This window comes from Bactrocera oleae, chromosome 3 (genome assembly GCF_042242935.1).
Source record: "Bactrocera oleae isolate idBacOlea1 chromosome 3, idBacOlea1, whole genome shotgun sequence".
In the NCBI taxonomy this organism is placed as follows: domain Eukaryota; kingdom Metazoa; phylum Arthropoda; class Insecta; order Diptera; family Tephritidae; genus Bactrocera; species Bactrocera oleae.
Genome location: NC_091537.1, coordinates 32,923,874 through 32,949,593, shown reverse-complemented (window position 1 = coordinate 32,949,593; position 25,720 = coordinate 32,923,874). Strand labels below are relative to the sequence as shown.

Below are 25,720 nucleotides of genomic sequence, written 5' to 3'. Positions count from 1 at the left end.
AAAAATTGTACGAAAATAAATAACGAACATATAAAATCGGTCGAAGAAATTTCAAGCGACTTAATATTTTTAAATTAATTTAATGATGTAATAAAAATTAATAATGAAAGTTTAATGATAAATGGCACATAAAGGTTGTCAAATATCTCCCTTCCGCTTTTTTGCCTTTTGAATTTCGCGGCTATGTACAAAGCGCTACAGAGCTCGTATCTGGCAACACTATACATAATTTGAAAGGTCTTGACATAACCTACAAAACAACGCTATGCATGATTAGTTTGGATATTGCGTTCAACAGTTATAGACGTGTAAACATGGAGTTCACTAACGCCAAAATTCGCGCTATTTTAAAGTTTTCCTTCGTTAAAGGCCAATCCGCTAGAGAAACGTTCCGTGAGATTAATGGTGTTTTGGAAGATGGTACTCTATCACTTCGAACTGCGGAGGAATGGTTTCGACGATTCAGAGCCGGTGAAAACGACACCATGGATAAGCCAGCCGGCGGAAGACCTGTGACGACAAATACCGATCAAATCATGGAATACATCGAGTTAGACCGGCATATGGCATCTCGTGACATCGCCCAGGAGATGGGAGTTAGTCACCAAACGATTTTGAACCATCTGCAGAAGGCTGGATACAAAAAAAAGGTTGATGTTTGGGTGCCGCATAATTTGACGCAAAAAAATCTTCTGGACCGAATCAACGCCTGCGATATGCTGCTGAAACGGAACGAACTCGTCCCATTCTTGAAGCGGATGGTGACTGGCGACGAAAAATGGATCACATACGACAATATCAAGCGAAAACGGTCGTGGTCGAAGGCCGGTGAATCGTCCCAAACAGTGGCCAAGCCGGGATTGACGGCCAGGAAGGTTTTGCTGTGTGTTTGGTGGGATTGGAAGGGATCCTCCACTATGAGCTGCTCCCATATGGCCAGACGCTTAATTCTACCATCTACTGCGAACAACTGGACCGCTTGAAGCAGGCGATCGACCAGAAGCGTCCAGAATTGGCCAACAGGAAGGGTGTAGTGTTCCACCAGGACAACGCCAGACCACACACTTCGTTGATGACTCGTCAGAAGCTACGGGAGCTCGGATGGGAGGTTTTATCGCATCCACCATATAGCCGGGACGTAGCGCCAAGTGATTACCACCTGCTCCTGTCCATGGCGAATGCCCTTGGTGGTGTGAAGTTGAACTCAAAAGAGGCTTGTGAAAAGTGGCTGTCCGAATTCTTCGCAAATAAGGAGGGGGGCTTCTACGAGTAAGGAATTATGAATTTGCCGTCTAGATGGAAACAGATCATCGAACAAAACGGCGCATATTTTAACTAAATCCGATCACTGTAACACTTTTTATAAAGCATTGAATGAAGAGCAAAAAAGCGGAAGGGAGATATTTGACAACCTTATATTTAATAAAATATCATAATGCTAGCTTAGAAATAGATGGAATATTGTACAACTCAAATATGATAACAGGAAAAAAGCCATTACCAGCAATATTACAGCCACTATCTAAATATAATAATTTAGAAAAAATATTGTCATTAGAATCAATAAAAAAAATTTCAAACTAACGAAACTATACATTTGAATCTATTAAAAAAACAAAATAATGTATTTTTCTCGATAAATATATTATCAATGTTTGTAATATTAATTTTAATAATATTAATGTTCAAAAAAATGAAAATTAAAAATAATTCTAATATAACTGAAACCAATACAAAAAATTTGTCAAGATTTTTTGTAAGAGCGTCGAACGAGGACGTTCGAATTTAAGGGCGGAGGAGTTAGCACCAAATAAGCTATCCCTCCCTAATAATATCAAACTCGCAAACTAAACGTAAAGTGCAATACGACTCTTCACCTGAAGGCTATATTGCACGCGCAATTAAAAAGTGCTGAGCGAACACTTGTTTCCTGCGGGAACGGAATGTCAACCGTTTCCCGTAAACAACAGCGGCAGCTCTGCTTTAGAAGTTAAGCTTAATGTTAAGTAAAAATAGAATTAAGATCGAGTGTAAATTATTAAAACCAATAAAGTTATGCTCCACTAAAAAAATATACCTTTATATTTTTTTACGGGTTTTAGTAGAAGATAACCTAATTTATACATTGTCTGCCCGGCTGATGACGTAGACGTTGGTTGAAAGTTCGACAGGAACATTATTTGCACATTGTTTTTTTGTCGCGTATTTGTTTGTGTATGCATGTTACCTAGACTCTCAATTGTTTTCTCAAGAGAAAACGTTGTATTATTGTTTCGTCACGGCCATTTTCACTGACAGTTTCGTTATACAAGTATTACTTTTTAATCTTTGTTGGAATTTCTTTATTCTTTCAAACTTTGTACTTGACATCTTTTTTCTAGGTTCATATTATTTTAAGTACAGTATTTCAGGGAATAGTTGTATGGAATCGAGTAACAAACAGATAAATTATTCTGTTCGTAAAATCTTCAAATGTGGTAAAAGAAGATACTTATGTAAATAAATAAATAAAAAGGTAACGATGCGAATCTACAAATTTGAATTCGACTCGTTTAGCTAAGCGACAAAGCGTATGTCCACTAGCCCAGAAGTTCGCTGAAATCTCACCAAAGTGTGGTTACGTACGATGACTACGCGCCCATTAGAGTCGTTATGACTTCTTTATTAAGCATTTTTTTAAACAATAAATCGCAAAACAACTAAATTTCATATAAGTTCAATTTATTTCACTAATTCACAACGAAGGCGTAGTAGAACGATTTCATTTCTCAACTGTCACAATAGCAAAGTTATGTTACTATTTAAAACAAAAAAGAAAAAATTAAAATTATTGAGTCGCAATTGGTTGAAAGTTACACGGCAACGGCACTCGCCGTAGTTCATCCTTTTCAACAAAACGTAAGGGTTGTCGTGTTGTTACATTTAGAACAGCATTTATGTGGAGCGTATGCTTTCGAATGTCGATTAGAAATTGTTGAGTCATATTTTGAACATATTTGCGACGTCCAAAATAATATTGAAGCTCTTTCTTCATCAGACTAATGGAGAGCAGAAATTGAAAAAATGTACATATATTTCAACAAAATATAAAATACTTTCGCTTATCAACCCCAAAAACCGCGTTTCTGAGTTGAACATCAGCATTTTAACCGCAACGGCATTTGGAAATATTAGTTATCATAATCGTGGTGCACGTGGTTAGGCCAATGCCAAAAGTGGATAAATGTAAATATCTTTTAAACTGTCATTTAGGACTAGCCCTTAACGTAATCGTAATTTTTTAAATCACATTATATCGCTTTTTAATACTCCATGTTTAAATGAGCTAAGCCTCAGTACCACCACTCTCTCCGGTAACAACTGGCGCACCCTAATGCAACACACCACACCAGAGAACTTTCACAGGTTCTAACCACTCGATGAAACCACACCACTCGATGAAACCGCACAACACAGGACAACACAACACACCATAACACGACACCTGTACACCGAACAAAAAGACCTTCATTTGGCTTATCGTCCACGGGGCTGAGCGCCACATCATAACATTCGCTAAAATAATTCGTTCAGACAACAGTTCCTGCTCGCTACCGCATCAATTCAATACGACCTCCACTGCGTTCGATTCCATCCTCAAATTATTATATTATATATTTAAATTCGTTTATGTAAAATATATTGTTGGTAAATGCGGAATAAACTAAAATTATTGATTTACCGATCCACTTACTTTTATTTTATATTGAATCGAGTGTTAGTGTTGGATCACTGGTGTGTGCTCCTACGCAAATTGTGTTTAGAATTAAACATGGTCCTTCGAGCCTAAACGAAAGGCACTATAATTTTACGTCCTAGGAAAAAATTAAAACACTTTTGTGAAAAAAACCCCAAAAGAGTGCAGTGGAGTTAAAAACAAAGAAAGTGCAGTGGCTCGAAAAATATAATATATTCACTAGACTGCTTTTTTTTTAACTAATTTTTTTTTGCGATCCCATGGTGAAATTTTGTTGGAAATACCATAAAAAAAATTCCCTAAAAATTTGGGACTTTAATTTTAATATTAAGTACTAGACCTAGGCCTGTAAAGATTTCCCATATAAAATACACGTAAAATTTGATTTTTTTTTCTTTTTAGTTTTATAACTCAGCGGCAGTTGATGGGATTATCTCACCCATCATTAGGTATTCCTCAGAATTGAACGCTCTACAAAAGTCTCCATTGCGGTAAAGTTATAACTTGCACCTGCGGGGTAGTACGGGCCCCCAAACCTAATTTTTCCATGAAATTCGCGTTTTTTTGGAATTATCTCGTAAACAACACTAGATACAGAAAACCTCACCTGAGTTTCAGAAATCCATAAAAATTCCATACAACTTCAACTTAAAATCTCTGTATCTCAAAGAGTATTAATATTATCGATTTCGTGCCAAAGACTTTTTTGTAAGAAATTAAATTTCCTACAATTTTGTTATTAACAATTTTTCTGTATCTAGTGTTGTTTACGAGATAATTCCAAAAAAACGCGAATTTCATGGAAAAATTAGGTTTGGGGGCCCGTACTACCCCCAGGTGCAAGTTATAACTTTACCGCAATGGAGACTTTTGTAGAGCGTTCAATTCTGAGGAATACCTAATGACGGGTGAGATAATCCCATCAACTGCCGCTGAGTTATAAAATTAATAAGAAAAAAAATCAAGTTTTACGTGTATTTTGTATGGGAAATCTTTACAGGCCTTGGTCTAGTACTTAATATTAAAATTAAAGTCCCAAATTTTTAGGGAATTTTTGTTATGGTATTTCCAACAAAATTTCACCATGGGATCGAAAAAAAAAATAGTTCAAAAAAAAAAGCAGTCTAATATTCACACATACATACATGTAACCAAAATTACCAAAAATAAGTCAAAACTAAAAAAGAGCAAAGGCACTAGAGAAGAGCTAGAACAAAAAGTTTAAATTGTGAAAAGAAATACAAAAATAATACAAACCTACCATTATATGTTACATAAATATGGATATGTAATAAAAACAAACAAAAACCCACACAAGCGGGTGCGGAACCTAAAACAAAAATTAAACAAGTAAGGAAGTGCTAAGTTCGGATGTAACCGAACATTCGCAAAGTCAAATGGTACACTCGTTTGAGATTTCTTTGTGGATTGACTGATATTTTCGGTAGAAGGTCAACTATAGGCACTGGGGTCCACACATTTAGTACTTAGGGGCTTGAACAGTTTTGGTTCGGTTTAGACAATTTTTGGTCATAAGGTGGCATACTTTAAACGTATTATTCACGCAAAGTTTTACCCCGATATAATCATTGTTGCTTGATATGCATAGTGGAAAGTGAAAGAATCAGATGGAACTGAAAATGGTGTTATATGGGAAATAGGCGTGGTTGTAGTCCGATTTCGCCCATTTTCGCTATAACAGAGAAATATGAAAATAACGTTATGTACCGAATTTTGTTGAAATTGGTTAAGTAGATCTCAAGATATGGGTTTTCACCTAAAAGTGGGCTGTGCCACACCCACTGTCTAATTTTGAACGCGGTTCCCATAAATTCATCTCATACCATCCCAGAGATAAAATTTAATGTCTCTGGCGTGTTTAGTGCTTGATTTATCGCGCTTTTAGTAGTTTTTAACAGTACCGTTATATGGGGAGTGGGCGGAGTTGCCACCCGACTTCAACTATTTTCACACCGTCAATAGAAGTGCTAAAGGCATTTGCTTCCAGTGAATTTTGTTATTATAGCATTAGCGGTTTAGGAGATATGCACATTAAACCTATTAGAGGCGGGACCACGCCCACTTTTTAAAAAAAGGTTTTAACTGCAGATGCCACTCCCTAATGTGATCCTGTGTACCAAATAACAGTCTTGTATCTTATTGCGGAGCTTAGTTATGGCAATTTATTTGTTTTTGATTAATGGCGTTTTGTGGGCGTGCCAGTGTTTCGATTACGCCCATCTGCAATACCAGCCGTCTCATGGTATCAAGAAATATGTCTACCAAGTTTCATAAAGATATCTCAATTTTTACTCAAGTTACAGCTTACACGGACGGACGGACAGACAGTCACCCGGATTTCAATTCGTCTCTTCATCCTGACCATTTATATATAAATTAACAATAGTTAACTAAGTCAGTCTCTTGAGCTGCCAAAATTGCAACCTATGCAGTTTGGATTTCTGAATGACCGACAGCCGCAATTCAACACCTTGCAGTAGCCACCGACCGTGTGACCGGCGGATGTAACGCAATGCCTTACACAAGCTTAGGTATCAACAGAAACTTAGAAAAGCAGCGTCAATGGCAGTAGCCGCGATAGTAATAGTAGGTTATAAATAAGGGAAATGTAATTTTAATAAAACAGTTTAAGAACAGAACTCAACTTGTGTTTATTTAAAATAACATAATTCCGTGGTAGTCGACAACACCGTCGCTACCAATCACAACACACATAAATATTCAAACTACTTATAGTAAAAGTAGTGATAATAAATAAATAACTATTATTTAAATAGTTCGTGGTAGTCGACAACACCGTCGCTACCGAATAAAGGAACAGTTTAAAGATAATAAAAATATAACTGGCGCCCAACGTGGGGCTCGTGAAAAGTGCTGTCAAAAAAAAAAAATAATAATAACAAAACCCCATCGTCATTTTCGCGGTACATGAAATTCGTCGTTACGAGAAAAGTACTGAATTTAATCCGCAAATTGCCATTCCAACGTGGAAGAAAGATTACAAGCAACGTGCAAGAAGGAAGATCGGAACCAAGGAGGAAGAAAGAAGATCACAATCAACGTAGAAGAAAGAAAATCTCAATATAATTATGTAAGTGAAACCCCTTTTCATATCCGCCATATATCGACTCTTTAGTAGTATTTGTATTGACTGTAACTGTATGACTTTGTAACTGTCGACTTAAACTAACGAATCAAACGCGGGCAAGATATGAATGAACAGCAGTTGCAAGGTATTATCTATGCGGCCGTTAGTGCCGCACTGCAGGTTCAAAGAAAAGAATTCGAAGCCAGTATAGAGCAGCTTAAAAACCAATTCACAACTGTGACAGCCCTCGAAATCAAGGCCTACGAGCCAATAAAAATTATAGACGGTGTCGAATGTCATGAAGGGCTGGATGCAGTTAAGTCGGTCCCAGAGTTCGATGGCTCACAGGAACTATATGTGTCCTGGCGGGAGGCAGCATCTCAAAGAATGTCTGATTACAGACGCCAGAGCGTAAATTATTTGACACAAGAAAAAAATGATGTATCCCAATACAAAAATCAATACGATCAAGCTGTTTACGATGCAGCGGCAGAAATAGAAGCTGAAAATGTAGCCGGCTATGAAACAGATACTCTTAATTTGTTAGCGGAGAAGGCGATTGGGATCCTCCATGCCAGTTCACATATTTTCTCGAATATTGCTGCGAGGCAAATAGATCGGAGCAACGCTTATCGCCAGAATATGGTCTTCGAAGTGGGAGAAAAATCAAACAAGAGGTTGGGCGATAAGGTCATCCCATTGTATATTGAAGAGAAGGTTGACGCTGATTTAGGAACAACCGTTCTTATTAAGGGGAGGGTGGTTCACAAGGACAACCTCAAATGAAAACTTCCGATACAGTTAGTTTGACACAGTTATTACAGAGGCGGTTATGAAGGAGGGTATTACGAGAGTTACAATAACCCAATTGCTTAGGATAGCTAGAGTTAAGGTTTTAGCGAATAAAGAAATAATAATTTTTGTAATCAGCTTCCCTAGACTTAAGTTATTATGTAAACATATTACTATTTTTTTCCCGTATCGCATGCTGGCCGTATATTGCACTTGTTAGATAACATCATAGCTGACTGTGAAGGTAGCATCACCGCTGTTACTTCTTGCGTTGACAAGCCAATGATAACGTTCTGTAGAGATGCACTCTGTTATCGTAGCCCACTGTGCCACCAGGTCCACTGATTTAGCCCCCGCTGATGCGCTGGTCGAGGTTAGCATAGATAATGGCCCTGAAGTGTTTGTGAACGGCACTTACCTTGTTACGTTTAAACGCACCGCCTTTATCAATAGTACAAAATATGTCAACTTCAATGACTATCCGAAGAGATAAGAGAGAGTCCCCAACTGGCGACTCAACGTAACCTACCATCATGCCCTGCTAAGCATACCATTCTTTCACAAGTTGAGTGAAAAGAACTTGCAACGCATCTTCGAACTACGCATACGAAGAATTGCTACACCAGTCGCTTCCGCCGTAATCTATGCCATCATCTCCGTAACCACAATTGGATTAATCGTTTTATTGATGCTTCGGCGACGAAATGAAACTTCGGAGGCTGTGCGGCGAGTACTGGAAAGGTTGGGTATGACCGAGGACGCCCATGTTTTGGAAGAGGGAGTAGTTAACAATAGTTAACTAAGTCAGTCTCTTGAGCGGCCAAAATTGCAACCTATGCAGTTTGGATTTCTGAATGACCGACAGCCGCAATTCAACACCTTGCAGTAGCCACCGACCGTGCGACCGGCGGATGTAACGCAATGCCTTACACAGGCTTAGGTGTCAGCAGAAACTTAGAAAAGCAGCGTCAATGGCAGTAGCCGCGATAGTAATAGTAGGTTATAAATAAGAGAAATGTAATTTTAATAAAACAGTTTAAGAACGGAACTCAACTTGTGTTTATTTAAAATAACATAATTCCGTGGTAGTCGACAACACCGTCGCTATCGCATAATCGGAAATATTATTTAAATAGTTAGTGGGTAGTCGACAACACCGTCGCTACCAATCACAACACACATAAATATTCAAACTACTTATAGTAAAAGTAGTGATAATAAAAAAATAACTATTATTTAAATAGTTCGTGGTAGTCGACAACACCGTCGCTACCGAATAAAGGAACAGTTTAAAGATAATAAAAATATAACTTATATATAACCCTATATCTAACTCGATTAGTTTAGGTGATACAAACAACCGTTCGGTGAACAAAACTATTATACTCTGTAGCAACAGGTTGCGAGAGTATAAAAAACAATAAACTAAAAGCATACATAAATTGAGCGCGAAACTAAAGCACCATACAACAAAAACACATATTCGGGCGCGAACAAATTTATCCACAAAAATATAAACAACAAAAGCTACAGGAATATCAGCGGATTTTTACAAAAAACTGTGTTAAGATACTTATAGTGGTGACAAAGAAACAGAAACACACAAAAAAAAATGTGGAAAACGGTTGGCCTCAAGGGCCATCCCTGCAACTTCCCGCTAATTTCATACGCTAACGTTCAAATTTCGCTTTTTTCGTTTTCGATATCTCGCAAGTAAATCAACCGATTTTGACCCGGTTTGCGGCAAACGATGTGTTTTTTCAAAAAAAACGTTTTTTCAAAATTTTTATTTTTGAGATTTCTCAAAATCTACTGGTCCGATTGGGTCCAAACTCACACGAAATTAAAGTGCAATGAAACCCTTTGGAATGCCGTTTAGTTTATTCAAATCGGTTGAGCCGTTTAAAAGTTATAAAAGGGTCACATACATCCACACACACACACATACATCCACACATACATACAGACATACGGACATCATCGTAGAAATGTTCGGGGAAGCTTCCTCGACCCTCAAAACGTCGAGATCTGTTGAGAACTCGATTTTTGCAAAATGGGGTGAAACCAATATCTTCCCGGTTTTTAGAAAATTTTCAATTTTCTTAGCGGGAAGTTAAAAAAAACAAATTGAGTTAACAAAAGATATGCATATAACAACAAAGTGCAGTGCAGTGGTACAACTAAAAAGTAACAAAATTTTGCACTAAGGCAAAAAATTTCAAAAATGGTGCAGTGACTCAAAAAGAAAAAAAAAAGTGAATATATATAAATATATTTACATATATACATATGTATATAAATTATTAAAGAATAACAACATACAATAAATGCATATAGGCCCAGTGCAGTGAAATAAAAGTATACATTGATATAAAAACAAAATATATATATACTTATATACAAATATATAAATGTAAAAATGTAGAGAACACACAAAACTCACCAAAGTTACAGTGCTTATATACATTATATATCAACAAACAAATAAGCATTTTAAACAAACAAAAATCCACACAACCGGGCGCGAAACCGAAGCACAAAACATAAATAAGAAGAAACGGGCGCGAGTTTTTAAACAAAAAACAACAATACAACATACCTGTAAGCAGTTAGCTGCCAATTAATAGCTTACCTTCGTGTATTCAAACACATCATCAAGAAACAAAAAACCAATTCAAGTATATACTTGCACATTAATCCAGCAATATCCCTTATGCTTAATAAAGCAATAAGCAGGATTGCATTCAATAAGTAAGCAAAGGCAAAATATCAAACATAAAACAAACAGAGAAAGAAATAAAAACACAACAAACCAACATACATATATGCATATCGAATTAACGCTTACATATTACATCTATATATACCGATAAATATATATTTTTATTAAACATATATATATATATATAATATATACAAAAATATATTTACAAAGTGCATAAGGGACCTGCATATTATTCACTTCGCTTTCGTGCTCTCTTCGCTGTGCGAGCCTACATACATACGTATATATACACATTTATATACACAAACGGCGATTAATATATCTGTAACTTTATACCCTACTTTGGGACCTAATAAAGTTATTTAATATCCATTTCAAAAAAGAAACAATTATTATAAATTTCGAATATTATCAAACGGCGATAAAACAAATATATGATAAACGAATTTATTAAAAATTAAAATTATTAAAAACAAAATACAAAAAAAAAACATTTTTTCCGTATGTTACATATATATTTACAATTTTACATATATTTAAAGTCCTCATAGGCAATTATCCGGCAATACCCCTTGTAACAAACAAGCAGGATTGCATACCAAAAAAAAAAGCACATTGATCTCTTCAACGAGCTCTCAATTGCACAAGCACATAAATATATACATACAAGTCCGTATATTAGGGTGTACCAAAATACCTCAACATAAGGACATAAAAAGTATTGTTCAATTAAATGTGCGGTTCTTAATAATTAAATAAAGAAAATATAATTTATCATCGGGATAAATAATAAAAATATACGCAAGTACATACAAACGATATTATTAATACTAAATACACGTTTTTAAACTATAATCCGAAATATCAAACTCTTATTCACCTAAAAGAGTATTCGGCAAAAATTATCATTTATCGCTTCATATATTATACATAAATCAGTTTACACTGAGAAAATAAATAAAAGGTTATATATTAATAATTCATTGAAACATTACATAAATAACATAACAAAAATGGTTAATGGCGACAAAAGTCAAACTACACCTGTAGGAGCTACACGCTCAAAATAGGTTGCCAAATTCATTTCTGAGAGTGACAGATTAACATGATACTGCACTCGATTTTCATCTTCACCGATTCAAGACATCTCTGAATCGTTATTGGAAATAAAAAAACAAAATATTGACAATTTTTGGACTCGTCTCCAAACAGCTCATGACGCCATAGTAGATTATGACAATTCAGATCTACCACACGATTTTAAATCATCGGCTTACGCACTATACGAAAACTACTTAGACCAGTACGAAGAAACAAAAGCTATGATTTCTGACCAATTAAAGCTAATAAAAGCGATTGCACCTACTTCACATCCGAGAGTAGAGCTGCCACAAATTCAACGTCAGGCATCCATCTCGAGGTGCCCGCATTTGACACAGAAACATTTTATGGAGGTTATGAAGAATAGCCGTTCTTCCGGGACATGTTTACAGCCGTATACATCAACCATCCAAAATTATCACAAGCACAAAAATTGTATCACCTCCGACACAAAACAGAAGGTCAAGCAGGCGTAATAGTCAAACAGTTCGCACTTAATGACGACAATTTCAATTTGGCTTGGGAAAATATGAAAATGAAAATATATTGGTCGATAAACAAGTAACGACACTAATAAACTTGCACTATAATACACCGCACTATAATGCCCCACGTGGCAACAAATGAAAGACTTTCTTACTACCCAGTACGAAATCGCTGAAAGGGTAGCCAAAAAGCTAATTTAAAAAAAAATTGCACAACACGACCTAAAAAGAAGCTTCAATAGACCCCAAGCTAGTAGCAAAAACAAATTAAACAGAAACTTTTACAAAACGCAATCGTTCACATCCGAACAAAATAAACATACGTCATGCGAACTATGCACAAGAGGATATAAACTACAATCTTGCAAGAAGTTTAAAAACTTAAAAGTTAACGAACGAAATAATTTGGTCAGTTCAAAAAGACTTTGTACAAATTGCTTGTCACATGCGCATAAGTATAAAAATTGCAAAAGCAAATTAAATTGCTTATATTGCCACAAAAGACAGCACTCAATGCTTCATTACAGTAAATTTCCTATATCACCCCAAAGAAGCGCTTATACAAAAAGAAACACAGGTTTAGTTGTAACAACAACTCTTAAGAACCAAAATCCCGAAAATTGCCAAAAGACACCATGTTGCTCAATAGCACAAAAAACTCAAACGCTACACAGCGAACTACAAAATAAGGTATTACTACCCACAGCAGTCATCTCCATCGAACACCGAGGAGAGCTGTTTAAACTTAGGGCCTTAATAGACTAAGGATCACAACGATCTATCATAGCGTCTAGGGCACAAAATAGGCTACAACTGCCAACAAAACAAGCCAACTTTGAAATTACAGGAATGGGCGGAAGAGTAGTGCAAAACTCTAATAAAATCTGTCCCATTGCCTTAATTTCCCCACAAGCGGATAAGAGAATTAAAGCAGAAGCTATAGTCTTACCGCAACTTACAAATATGCTTCCAAGCTATCACAAAAGGTTTCACACCTAAAGCTAGCAGATCCCAACTGCAACACTCCCCCTCAAATAAATCTTCTTTTTCGGAAGTTAGAAAAACGCCCCCTCATAACAACCCCAGAAGATCAGTATTGTGAAGACACAACTACTCGATCAAATAATGGCCGGTACGTCGTACGACTACCACCAAAGCCACAATCTTCCAATACTCTACAAATTGGCACAAAAAACCATGTAAGAGCTTCTTCTGACAACCCCAGTGTTAAAAACACAAATATATGTAATATGATTCAACCAAATCATCGAGATATATTACTAAATATTCGAAAAGAAAATTTGTTGTACACTAATTTCCTTAAATTTAAAAAGGGCAGTACAACATAAAAATACAGGGGATCCAACGGAATGCGATATCTGATCAGCTTTCATATCCTACTAAGTCAATATCCGTATTATCCGCAATAACATTTTTGACTCCGCGGGTTGGCTCTCGCCAATTATGATACAAGCGAAAATCCTGGTCACAATTCTCAAACAATCTAAACGATGTTCGAATCTCCCGATTCGTGACCACAATCGCCCACGTCCATACATAATATCATTCGCAGCATAGTTGTCCCATAAAGTCGAAAAATCGACACCTATCTTACTATAGTCACTTATAGTTGCCTAAATTTTCATAATTATGAAACAATTATAAAATAAAGGTAAGGGATCACCATACTCCCAATGTGATACATTGACGCACCTAGACTTACAGAAAGCAAAGGTCACAGTTATCGCATCGATGTAAGCGCTCCTCATATGGGTGGTTAATAGGAATCAGCTATAAAAAGCATCAAATCCTACTTCAAAAAAGTAGCTGGATATTTCAAACATAAATATATTGAATTTAACACATTACTAACTCGAAAAAAGCCATTATCCATTTACGGCTAATCACTGTACTCTCGCAAGATCCCTCTTCAAAAGTTTGAAAGGAGCACCCATTCTGGCCATATCTGAGCCAGGCGGGAAGTCGCTATCCTTACTAAGCCATAATAATTAAATTTAAAATAACCGCCAATTAAAATAATAAACACAAAAACGTTTATACCTTTGCTATAATAACCAGTCATCAAAATAGGGATGTTTCCACTTCACCCTATTCCATACAGCTTTGACAACTGCCTCCGCTACGACAGTTCTGTCGCAAAGAGGACTGAAAATGAGGTGTTTGAGGTTCGACCTCAAACTTTTCGAGGGCTTTAACCACTGCCTCTGCCCGCACGTTATTGAAGGCCCCCTCGATGTCGAGAAAGGTGCCCACTGCAAATTCCTTGTGCATCAGCACTGTCTCCAGCCACCACACTACATCATGCAAAGCAGTGTCGACCGACCTGCCCTTGATATAGGCATGCTGCGCCCGTAATAGTTTACCCCTCGGTATTCTGCACCTAATGTACAGATCCATAAGTCTCTCCAGCGTTTTCAACAGAAACGAGGATAGGCTGATGGGTCTGAAATCTTTTGCACCGACATGAGAGCTTTTGCCGGCCTTCGGAATAAACGCAACCTTAACCTGTCTCCAGGCCTTCGGGACGTGGCCCAATCTAACACAGTTCGCGTAGATAGGGGCCAGCCAGCTATATGACATCTTAACCGTTCGCTGTAGTTGCGCCGGTATGATGCCATGAGGACCCGGGGACTTAAAGGGCTTAAAAGATTTCAGCGCACAGGTAAGGTGACGCTCATCCAGAAGGTCCAAGAAGGCTGTACAGCCTTCCTGAAGCTCCCCCAGTGGCACTTCTTCAGCAAAGCGATTTAGTGGAAAATGAGCATCTAGGAGTAGCCTCAGCGACTCCTCACTACTCGTAGTCCACCCGCTATCTGCATTTCTTAGATACCCCACCGGAGTAGGATTTTTTGTAAGAATGCGTCTAAACCTTGAGGACTCGTGACAACCCTCTACACTGCCGCAGAAGGCTTTTCACGAAGCCCTCTTGGCTTTCTTCAAGTCGGACTTGTAAATGGCCAATCCGGCCTTGTACAACGCCCAGTCGCCGCTAGAGCCACTTTTACGCTTTGTTGAAGAGTCTTCTACTCGAAGATCTGAACTCCGTTAGCTCCGAAATCCACCAAGGGGGTTTCCCTTTACTTTTCTTAGTTTTCAGAGGACAGGAGCTTTCAAGAGTAGATCTGCTAACAGAGCTGAAAACCTCGACGAGCTCCTCAATCGCGTCCGCAGATAGGATCGAATCCCTGCCAGGCGCGGTTGGAAGAGCTGATCGAAGCTTTCTGCAATACAGGACCCAATTGGTATTCCTGAAGTTTCTGTAGGTTCTATGCTTCGGGCGCGAGGCGTCCAAGCTGAACCCAATATATTTATGATCAGAAAAGGAGTGGTCGTCTAGAACGCTCCATTTCGAGATCAAGGGAGCAATTTCCCTAGAGGCTAGCGTGACGTCAAGGACTTCCGCCCTGCTAGCTGTCACAAAAGTAGGGCAGTTTCCCCTATTATAGATAAAAAGGTCTAAATCGCAAATAAAACCAAAAAGTGACTCACCTCTTGCGTTTGTGTCCGAGCTCCCCCAGACGGTGTGCCTTGAGTTGGCATCCGAGCCTATTATAACCGCGCCCCTTTTCGCCTGGCCTCTGCCAGAGCCATCCTCAGCAAGTTCGGAGGTGGTTCCACCTCGTCGTCGTGCGGCATGTAGGCTGAGACAAGCCAGATTTCCCTAACACTGTCCTCCAGCCTAGCGGTGAAGACGTCCTCGTTGCTGAAATTAGGTAAAAGAAAAACGTTAAGTTCATTTCTGACCAACAGGCAGGCTCTGGTTCTACCTGTGCTGCTTGCCGCCAGGAGCTTATGGGTTTTTGTCCTTAGTCCAGATATCCCATAGCTACTCAGCCACGGTTCCTGGATAAGGACAACGTCGGCTTCGTCCCTACCTAGACGAAGCACTAGATCGGCGGAGGCCGGCTTTGAGTGCTGGAGGTTAATTTGGAGGATCTTCATCCCCCAAACTCCTCTCCAGCAGTGCGAGTTCCGCACCATCGTCCATAACATCGAAGCCAGCCTCCTCGAACAGATGCTCGAGACTGAAGACGGATTCATCATCACCTGACGATCCGGCCCCCGTGCTCACCGCGTCCGAGAGGACAGGGTCGACATCCATTTTCGAGAGGGGAACTTTCCCACTCTCTTCCGCCCCCGCAGGAGGCAGCGGGCCATCCGCCCTGGCTTCTGTTGGGAGCGTCTTGAGAACGACCCTCTCGAAGCCATGGCTTATGGGCCCCTTTGTGACACTGAGAGGAGGGAGGGACTCCTTGTTTAGGAGTATCAGCGCTTGCCGGTATGGTGCCTCGGTCCTCTCCAGCCTGATCACCCTCCAGTCTTGGGTGGGGAGAGATGGGTCGCAGTACCGCAACATTTCCTCAATTTCGGTCGGGGTAGAAGGTTCGGCCGGAAGCCAGACCCGAGCCCGAGGCCGCATCGGGAGATCCGATTTGGCAACCGCCTCGAGCCTTGCTCCTTATGCTAAGCCTCAGTACCACCACTCTCTCCGGTAACAACTGGCGCACCCTAATGCAACACACCACACCAGAGAACATTCACAGGTTCTCACCACTCGATGAAACCACACCACACAGGACAACACAACACACCATAACACGGCACCTGTACACTTAACAAAAAGGACGGGATCATCGCCCTCACAACTTCATTTCGCTTATCGTCCACGGGGCTGAGCGCCACATTATAACATTCGCTAAAATAATTCGTTCAGACAACAGTGACTGCTCGCTACCGCATCAATTCAATACGACCCCCACTGCGTTCGATTCCATCCTCAAATTATTATACAAGTATTATATATTTAATTTCGTTTATGTAAAATATATTGTTGGTAAATGCGGAATTAACTAAAATTATTGATTTACCGAGCCACTTACTTTTATTTTATATTGAATCGAGTGTTAGTGTTGAATCACTGGTGTGTGCTCCTACGCAAATTGTGTATAGAATTAAACACTCCAGTTATGAAAAGATCTAACGCAGTAAGACTACGCAATATTATCGACACTGTTGCAGCGCTGCGAGGTTCGTTACTCTCGTTCGGCTCAGAAAGCGACTTGATGAATTCAATGCTAGTTCATGTCGTCTTAATTAAAATTGATTCTGATTCAAAATGGGCATATGATCAAAAACAAGAGGTTGACTACCACCCATCGTGGGTTTAAATCGGCACTGTCAGTATTTAAAAATTTGTTCAAACGGGGAAACCTCAAAGGTAAAACAGCCAGATAGTAAGCTACTCGGTAGGAAAAATGCAAATTCATTCGTTAACTCGATGTGTACATTGCAATAATGCAGAACATAGCCTAACCAATTGCCCTTCATTTCTACAATTATCAGCTAAGATGCGTTTTGATTGGGTGAGGCAATTGCTTACGCAAAGGACACACAGTATTTAAATGCCCATTGAAATCTCGTTGCCATATAAGTATGTCATTAATCGCACCACTCTCACCTACATTTCGCCACCGTTGGAGCTACGAATTATCCATTTGCACAAAAGTTAGAACCTAGAGGGAGACGGTTGCCGCTTAAAGGGATTTTCTCTCATCAGGAAATTTCAGGTATTTCAGATATTCATTCTAATTCAAAGTATGCAGTAAATGCGAAATTCAAATCTTGTATTATATTTTTCTTTCGTGTTGCAATTCGCTTTAACTAAACAGATGACAAGACAAATTCCTAGTAGTTTTATCAATACTTCTAAATGGGATATTCCGGAAAACCTTATGCACCATACTTCTACAAACCGCAACATATAGATCAAAATTCAAGAAGGCTTAATTTAATTTCGTAAAGGTTTGCCACGCCTTCGTAACAGCAAACTAGGTTGGATTGTAGGTAGTAATTTTGAAACGCTTTCAAATTCCCGCCCATTTATTTGTAATGTCAAACTAAACTCAAATCTATCTCCAAGTACTATCGATTCGAATCTTCAATGCTTCTGGAAAACTGAAAATTTCACTGTAAAGACAGCAACATTGTCCGAAGAGGAACATTTGGGCGAACAACATTTCATTCAAAACGTTCAAGTAAGAAGTGATGGACGTGTACAAGTTCGGTTACCATTTAAGGTTTCGTCTACAATATTACTCACATTCCGCGCCATTCGCAGTTTATTTCATATTTACCTTTTCACTAGCATCGTCTGCTATTCGTCAAAGCTTTTATGTTGATGATTAGTTAACTGGTGCACTTATAGAGGTTCTTCGTTCTCATGGTCTTTCTCTTACTAAATGGTACTCGAAATCTACACAATTATCTGACGCATCTTATAATGTAGTCATAATTAAAACAATACTACCAAAGCTTTAGTTACGTCGTGGAATCCTTTAGCTGACACCCTTTGTTATCGCTATGGGTTACCAGATATGCAGTCAGTCACTAAGCGATCTGCTTTAATTATTATCTCCAAAATATTGGATATCTTCCACTCGATCTACATAACATTTGGGTGCAGATTAAAGCCGATTTAAAGTTCATTAATATAAGCGAAGTTCCCCGCCATGTACAAACAACATTCAATTCAAATTCTGAATTTCATGGTTTCGCAGACGCATCAACGCGCGCGTATGAATGTTATTAACTAACATATATATTTGGACTGACTCAGAAATAGTGCTGAAGTGGCTCAACACTCATTCGGCCACATTAAATTGCTTTGTTGCCAATCAAGTCTCTGAAATTCAGGTAATTTCAGCTGGCATTAACTGGAAACTTGAACCAAGTACGCAAAATCCTGCAGACATTGCTTCACGTAGATGCAGCGCTCAAGATCTTTTAGGTTAAATTTGGTCCTCTAGCCCAGATTTTCTAATGGAAAAATCGTCGGAATGACCTGTCAGCAAGAAGGAAGCTAACATTAAAATCCACGACATGGAAGGACGAAATGGAATCAACCTCAAGTGTAGCAAAAGCAGCAACGAGGGAAATGTTATCAATATCGTTATCAACCGCTGTTCTTCGTATTTCGCATAGCATCTTAACGGAGTAACAGTTTCAGTGCTCAGAGTCAGTGACCGTTTGTCAAAAACACCGAAAGAACCATACGCATAATATTTGTTTACTTGTTTACATACTAATGGCCGAAGCTCATGTTTTTTACTTTCATGTCAAAGAGTCACTGTGTCGAAGGACTGACGCGACGACAAAGCGGCTCAACATTGTGTTCTCAGTAGAAAATCCGAGATGTTCCGAACAAAAACTAACGAAGAGCCGCTGATTGTAATCGCTTCCCTTTCCGCTCTAACAGCTTTGCCTATAAACCATCGTAAATATGTATGTTTATAACGGGTGTTTTTTTCGAGGTATAGAATTTTAAGTTGGCATTACTGTTCAAGATGGCAGCTATTAACAGCTGTCAAGTAATTTATTCTCAATTTGATTTGGAAATTCATCATGAATAGACTGAAGCCTGAAAAACACTTGCAAATAGTGCAATTTTATTTCGAAAATAATGGTTCCGTGCGGAATACGTATCGCGCACTACGTTCACTTTATGATGAAGCGCACTTCTGGTTGAATGGCTACATCAACAAACAAAACTGCCGCATTTGGAATGAAGCTAATCCTCAAGTGTATGTCGAAACACCGTATGAACTCTACTTACATACATACATTTGTATGCATTACTTGATAGATGTGAATGTAAGCTTCAAATGATGAAAGGTGTGATTTACATATATTACTATTTTAATATGTTAAGATTTTTAGGATATGATAGTATGTTATATACTTATGTATATAGTGTAAATATAATATATATACTTATATGAAAGCATATCATAATATCTAACATAAGCAGTATTTAAAAAAACCAAACAGCCTAGAAAGCTTGGCGATAGAAGTGAAACTTCATGGATCTCGATGGGCACTTGAAATGAAAATACTCACCCTAGCCAGCAAGTGTTATAAGATAGAAGTATTTCCCCGATAACAGAAGCCACTATTCACTATTCTGAAATTTTTAAGGGTGTTAGGTTAATGGAAAAAGATAGTTGATGTTTTCCTCCATTTATAAAAAATCTATTCATCATTTTCATACTTTCATGTTCAAGAAAAGATTCCATTTCGTTTGTGGTATGAAAAATATGAAATGAAATCTCGTGATTGTAAATTGTAAAATTGTAAATGATCTTTTCCTAATTCTGCTGGACTAGAGCGAGTATATGCCAATAATGCTCTACGTATGAGTTTTATTATATCGTTAATTCTCTGATTCGGAGTGATGTAGAGAACAATCATTGCCACACTCTGTCCGCTTTCTATGGCACATTCGGTCGCACAAATATCGCCAACTGCAGCAGCATTCACAGCCAACCAGTTCTTTTTTATTGTAAATTCATATCCATATGTGGAGGGACAATATTTATTCTGCTAGTAGAGTTATGGTAGACAGCTACCCCACCAGGTCTTACATTGGGACGTTTGAAATGGATGACACAATCGAAGTTCGGCACATCCACAACTTCTTCATTGTTTATCCATGTTTCCGACAATAATAAAATATTCGCTCGTTGTACTGCTGTGTCCGTCAAGTCTACTTTGGCAATTTAGAGAGAATAATGAGAGAATTAACATTAACATTTACACTAACATTAATATTAACATTAAAATTACTCCGAACTGTCGCATTTTCATTTCTACAAAATTGTATGTAAACAAATTAACAAACATTATGCGTATGATTCTTTCAAACTTATTTCTTTACATGCACACATAATTATATATGTATGAGGATATGTGCGACTGCATGGTCTTTTCAAAAGTTATCAAAACTTTAAATGACTAAAGCAAATAAATATATTATTTATAAAACCTATTTATAATAATTAAATATTAAAGTAATAATGCAATCCTTACTTTATTATATGTACATATGTATGTACATTTCGAAAGATTTTATGGAATTGATCATGATTCATGAAATAGGTCAATTTAAACACATGTACACATGTATATACTTATGTCCTTTGATAACAATTGTCTATTAATTACATACATACACTTATGGACAATGGACATGTACCTGCAAGCGTACATTTCTTAACATTGGAATTAGCATAATTTTTTTCAATTAACACTGAAAATGCTCAATTCTGCTATTTTTCGGTCCCCTGATGTTAATTGTGGCGAAACAAGCCAATAATTTTCTGTGGTGAAACACGCTCATCGTTTTCAGTTCCCCTGCGAAAAGTGAAATATTTTGATAATGGCCACACTGTGAACCTTCTCTATAATCTACATTCTCTGATAGAGCATTGGAAGTGTAAAAAGTGCAATAAAATTATATGAAAACTTAAATTAAATAAACTCATTATGTAAGTTGTACATTACACATTTTGTTTAGAATTTAAAGGAAATCAATTATTATATAAATTAAAATATATGTAATAAATAAATCATTTCAAATTTAAAAATTTTTAAAATATTTATTTAAAATTAGGAATCTGAAAATGCAACCCTGCATCAGCTGACGACTAGGGACATTAAAGCAGTTCAGCTATATGTTTTCTGTAAAAAAATTAGAATTTATACGTTTGAAATGAATATGTCACATTAATTTTAATCTCTATTTTCTCATCAGTTTTAAGTTTTGCCCATAAACTTTACTTGAAGTTATATTTCGAGTAATAATAAAAGTTTTTGTTATCTATGGTGAAAGTTATATCATCTGTTATAAATATAACACTGGCTTACTTGTACAAAAAAAATGTTTGGTTTGGAGCAGCTCTGTCCACATCTATAGTCGGCAACAGGAATGGGAAGATAGAGATGAGTTGAGAAAGGCAAACTCGTTGTACGAAAACAACTTTAGAGTATATTCAAAATCCAATTTTTTTGCTTTTTTTCAACTTCAGTCAATATTAAATAAATTAAAAAATTTTGACAACATATATATGAATAAACGAATTTAAAAGAACCGCTGCATACATAATAAGTATGTTATAAAATATGTTACTAATTCGTAATTATTCATTTGTTTAAGTTATTATTTATTCCATTCAATAAAGAAGTTATACTCTAAATAACGAAAGTTCTTGGCTCGTTTTGTATTTTTCTTATTTTGCAGAAATATTGCAAACAAAAATTAAGGTCAAAGAATTAAGTAAAAATAATAGTTTTGTAGTTGATTAAAAGATCTCGATGTAATTGTATTTATATATATATGAAGATATTATTGTGATCGTACATATGTGGACCGACTTGTAGCGTCTTAGTAGCCTAGCACGTTGCCTACATTCTCAATTATTGTAATAAGAAATCTTTAAATTATTTTAGCACGCAAAGTATTTTCTTTTCATTTAATTAATTTTACGTACTTATTGATGTATAATTTCCGAATAAATTAATATGTTAAAAAATGTGTATATTCTTGTGTGTGTATTCTTCTTATGAGCTATTACTAGAGCTGAAAAATGTGATTGAGGCACGAAAATGAATGTTATAATTGTCACAAAAACAGTGTGTTCTTATTAAACGAATGGGGAAATTTGGCAAAATTTTCAAAATGATTTAGACTAACTGATTCTTTATACACTTGAACTTGACCATTGAATTGAATTAAATGAATGAAAAAGAAACTATTAGAAACTTTGACAGAACCCTCTGGTAAGGCTGAAGGCAATTAACCGTTGATTTAACCGATAGATGGCTTGAATGGATCTTATTAACATTAGACATTTCCTGCATTAATTGATTTCTGCGAAAAATAGGGTGGCTATGATGCTATATAATCCTGTACGATGGGACGTCAACGCTTTTTGCGAACCTTAAGAGCGACTTTATACCTAATTCTAATACTTCATCTAGTCTCTTGAACTGCGAAGCTCCTAGATTTTTGCGTCGAGCTCTAGATAATGCTGAACAGAAGCATAGGAGGTATTTCATACAAATTGTAAACAAAAACGTAAAACAAACTTAACTCATTAGTTTTTGGTGAAAAAAATTTAGTTAGATGAATAGAACAATATTACGAGAAAATACTTGAGTAATTAAAAAAAAAACTTTTATCTATTGACAACATAATTGCCAATGAAGTGAATGAAGAGAGGGATTGTGATTGCGATGCATACAGCAGTAATTTCTTTTATTATATACAAATATTTGTACACATAATTAATAATAATGATTTTATTATTATTTTAATCAACAATTTTGGAAAAATATGATCAGATTTAGTTGCATTCAATTTCCATATTTCTAGTTTAATGTCCCTATTAGTGTTTACAACTCAATTGCATTTTAGTCGAAGTTTTGAAATTCGGGATTCAATCAGTATAAAATATTGACCGGAGAATACTTGTATTATTGTGAAAAAAACGTGGGGTGCTTTGTGCTTGTGTGAAATTTGGCATGTATTATTATTTAAAGCATTAATCTAATCTCCGAAGAAATTGTATGGATCGGATGACTATAGCATATAGCTGCCATATTAACTGAACGATCGGAGTAAAGTGCTTGCATGGAACATTTTTTTATTTGACGAGATATCTTCACGAAATTAGGCACGAGTTATTGCTTAAGGCAACAAATTATTCTCCACAGAAATTGGTCAGATCAGATCACTATATCATATAGCTGTCATACAAATTGAACGTTCGGAATCAAGTTCTTGTAAGGGGCCTTTGTTTTTGTGAAGGGTATTATAGCTTCGGCGCAACCGAAGTTAACGTTTTTTCTTGTTTTTTTTTGCGATCAACATTACTGTCAGTTTATGTCAGATATTATTTTTCATTTTTAATTTGAAGTGCTTTAAAGCGTGTTTTTTTAGTGTTTTTAAACTACAACATGCTGCTACAGAGTAATAGTTTTTGGTAAATCCTAAAACTAATCGAGATAGATATAGAGTTATGTATATGCAAATGATCAGGATGACGAGACATATTCTTTGACACAATAAGAAGAGAAAACCTCATTAATCGAAAACCTATGAAGTGCCATAACTAAGACGAAAATTAAGATACAAAACTGTATTTGGGCGCAACGATTCGTATTAAGGATGGGCATCTGGTTTGAAAATATTTGAAAAAGTGGGCGTGGTCCCGCCCCCTAAATATTTTATTGCGTGTATCTCCCAAACCACTCAAGCTTTATCAACCAAATTTTCAGTAATACAGACAATTCTGGCAATTATGTGCAGTGGTCACTGCTAATGTTAAATTGGGTGATGCTCTTAAATAAAACTAATTAAATGTTGCGCTTTGAAAATTTTTCATTAACGAACGTGCAATCAGTGGAATTGTTGAAAAGCTGGAAAACCAAAGCGAACGCTTCATGGCACGGAGTCACGAAAAGAGGATTAAACGTTTAAAAGTGAGAAAGTTATTGATGGCTGTTGTTGTTTCCAAAAGTAGCGAACTACTTCAAAATCGTACAAAATTACCCGGATGACGTCTCTTTTATATACTATAAGGTGCGTTCTAAGTAAACAGTAAAAAAGTAACAAAGTAAACTCTAGTGGCGCCATCTATATGTCGACTAGTGCGTTGGAGTCTGCTATCCTTTATCGCCTTCCAGCAAAAATTCCATGACATATCATTTATTGAAAGTGAAGTTATTGCGTTTTAAGTGTCAGTATGTTTTTGTCATCGGTGCGAAAATGAGCTTCGAACAAAGAGCCAACATTAAATTTTGTTTTAAAATTGGTACAACTTTTACCGAAACGTTTCAATTGATGAAACAAGTATCCAGTAGCAGAGTGCACGAGTGGTTTCAACGTTTTCAAAGTGGTCGTGAGGACATAAATGACGATGAACATGAACCCAAAAAATCGCGCCTGGAGAAGTCAAAAGTGAAGACAATGCTGATTTTTTTTTTGTTTTGATTCCAAGTGTATTGTCCACAAAGAATTTGACCCAGCCGGCCAAAACTTTAATGCGGTATTCTACCTTTGAGTTTTGAAGCGTTTGGTGTGCCGTATTCGACGTGTTCGGCCCGAATATCGCGAAGATGGAAGTTGGCGTTTGTTGCACGATAATGCGCCGTCTCATCGATCGACGCTTGTGGCCGATTATTTGACCAAAAATCACATTTTAACAATCAACCACTCCCCGTATTCACCTGATACGGCACCGTGCCACTTCTACCTTTTCGGAAAAATGCATTTGCCGATGAAAGGAAAGCGTTATGCAGACGTGGAGGCTTGCACCGACATACTGGCGGCCATACCGGGCAACGAGCTAAAACACTCGTTCGACATGCTTTTGGACCATGCAAAAAGCTGTATTAAAGCAGAAAGAGATTATTTTGAATAAAATTAATTGATTTTGCCGATAAAATCATTTGTTCTGTCTTTTTTTTTTAAAGTCCTCTTTACTTTGGAACCCACCTTGTATATATAAAAAAAACAATTCATAAGTACAATTATTAAGCTTGGAGATCAATATTTCAAAGTTTGTATTGTTTTTGTACATGTGCATTTTTTGCAAATCTTAAAATTGGGTGAAAAGTTTAGTTATTTTTAGTTTGTAAAACTAATTTTAAATCGATTGTCATTTGAATTCGTTGCTGCTCAATTTCGATTTTTTGGTGTTTAAGTTCCATAACTTCCTCATGACATGCCTGCTTCTTATAAATCGTATATCTCGTCGAATTGGACATAGAGTGACCAAGCAGTTGTGTTGCTCGGAGTCAAATTATTTCTGTTTTATTTTCTTATAAATAGTCAGAAAATCTAAAAACTTCACGGAAATATTTTCCCTTGTTTGGATGAACTCGAGTTGAACATTTTTTATTTCTTATAGTAT

At 37.0% G+C, this 25,720-nt stretch overlaps 1 protein-coding gene and 1 long non-coding RNA gene across 3 annotated transcripts in view; one reads left to right on the top strand and one right to left on the bottom strand.

The window, feature by feature from the left end:
• ChLD3 (Chitin and LDLR binding deacetylase 3) overlaps nucleotides 1-25,720 on the bottom strand; it is a 105,951-nt gene that overhangs the window by 63,976 nt on the left and 16,255 nt on the right. The window lies entirely within an intron of this gene.
• Nucleotides 20,994-22,342, top strand: LOC118680963 (uncharacterized). Its single transcript, XR_004976606.2, has 2 exons — nucleotides 20,994-21,292; nucleotides 21,418-22,342. It is a non-coding gene; the product is annotated as an uncharacterized lncRNA (long non-coding RNA).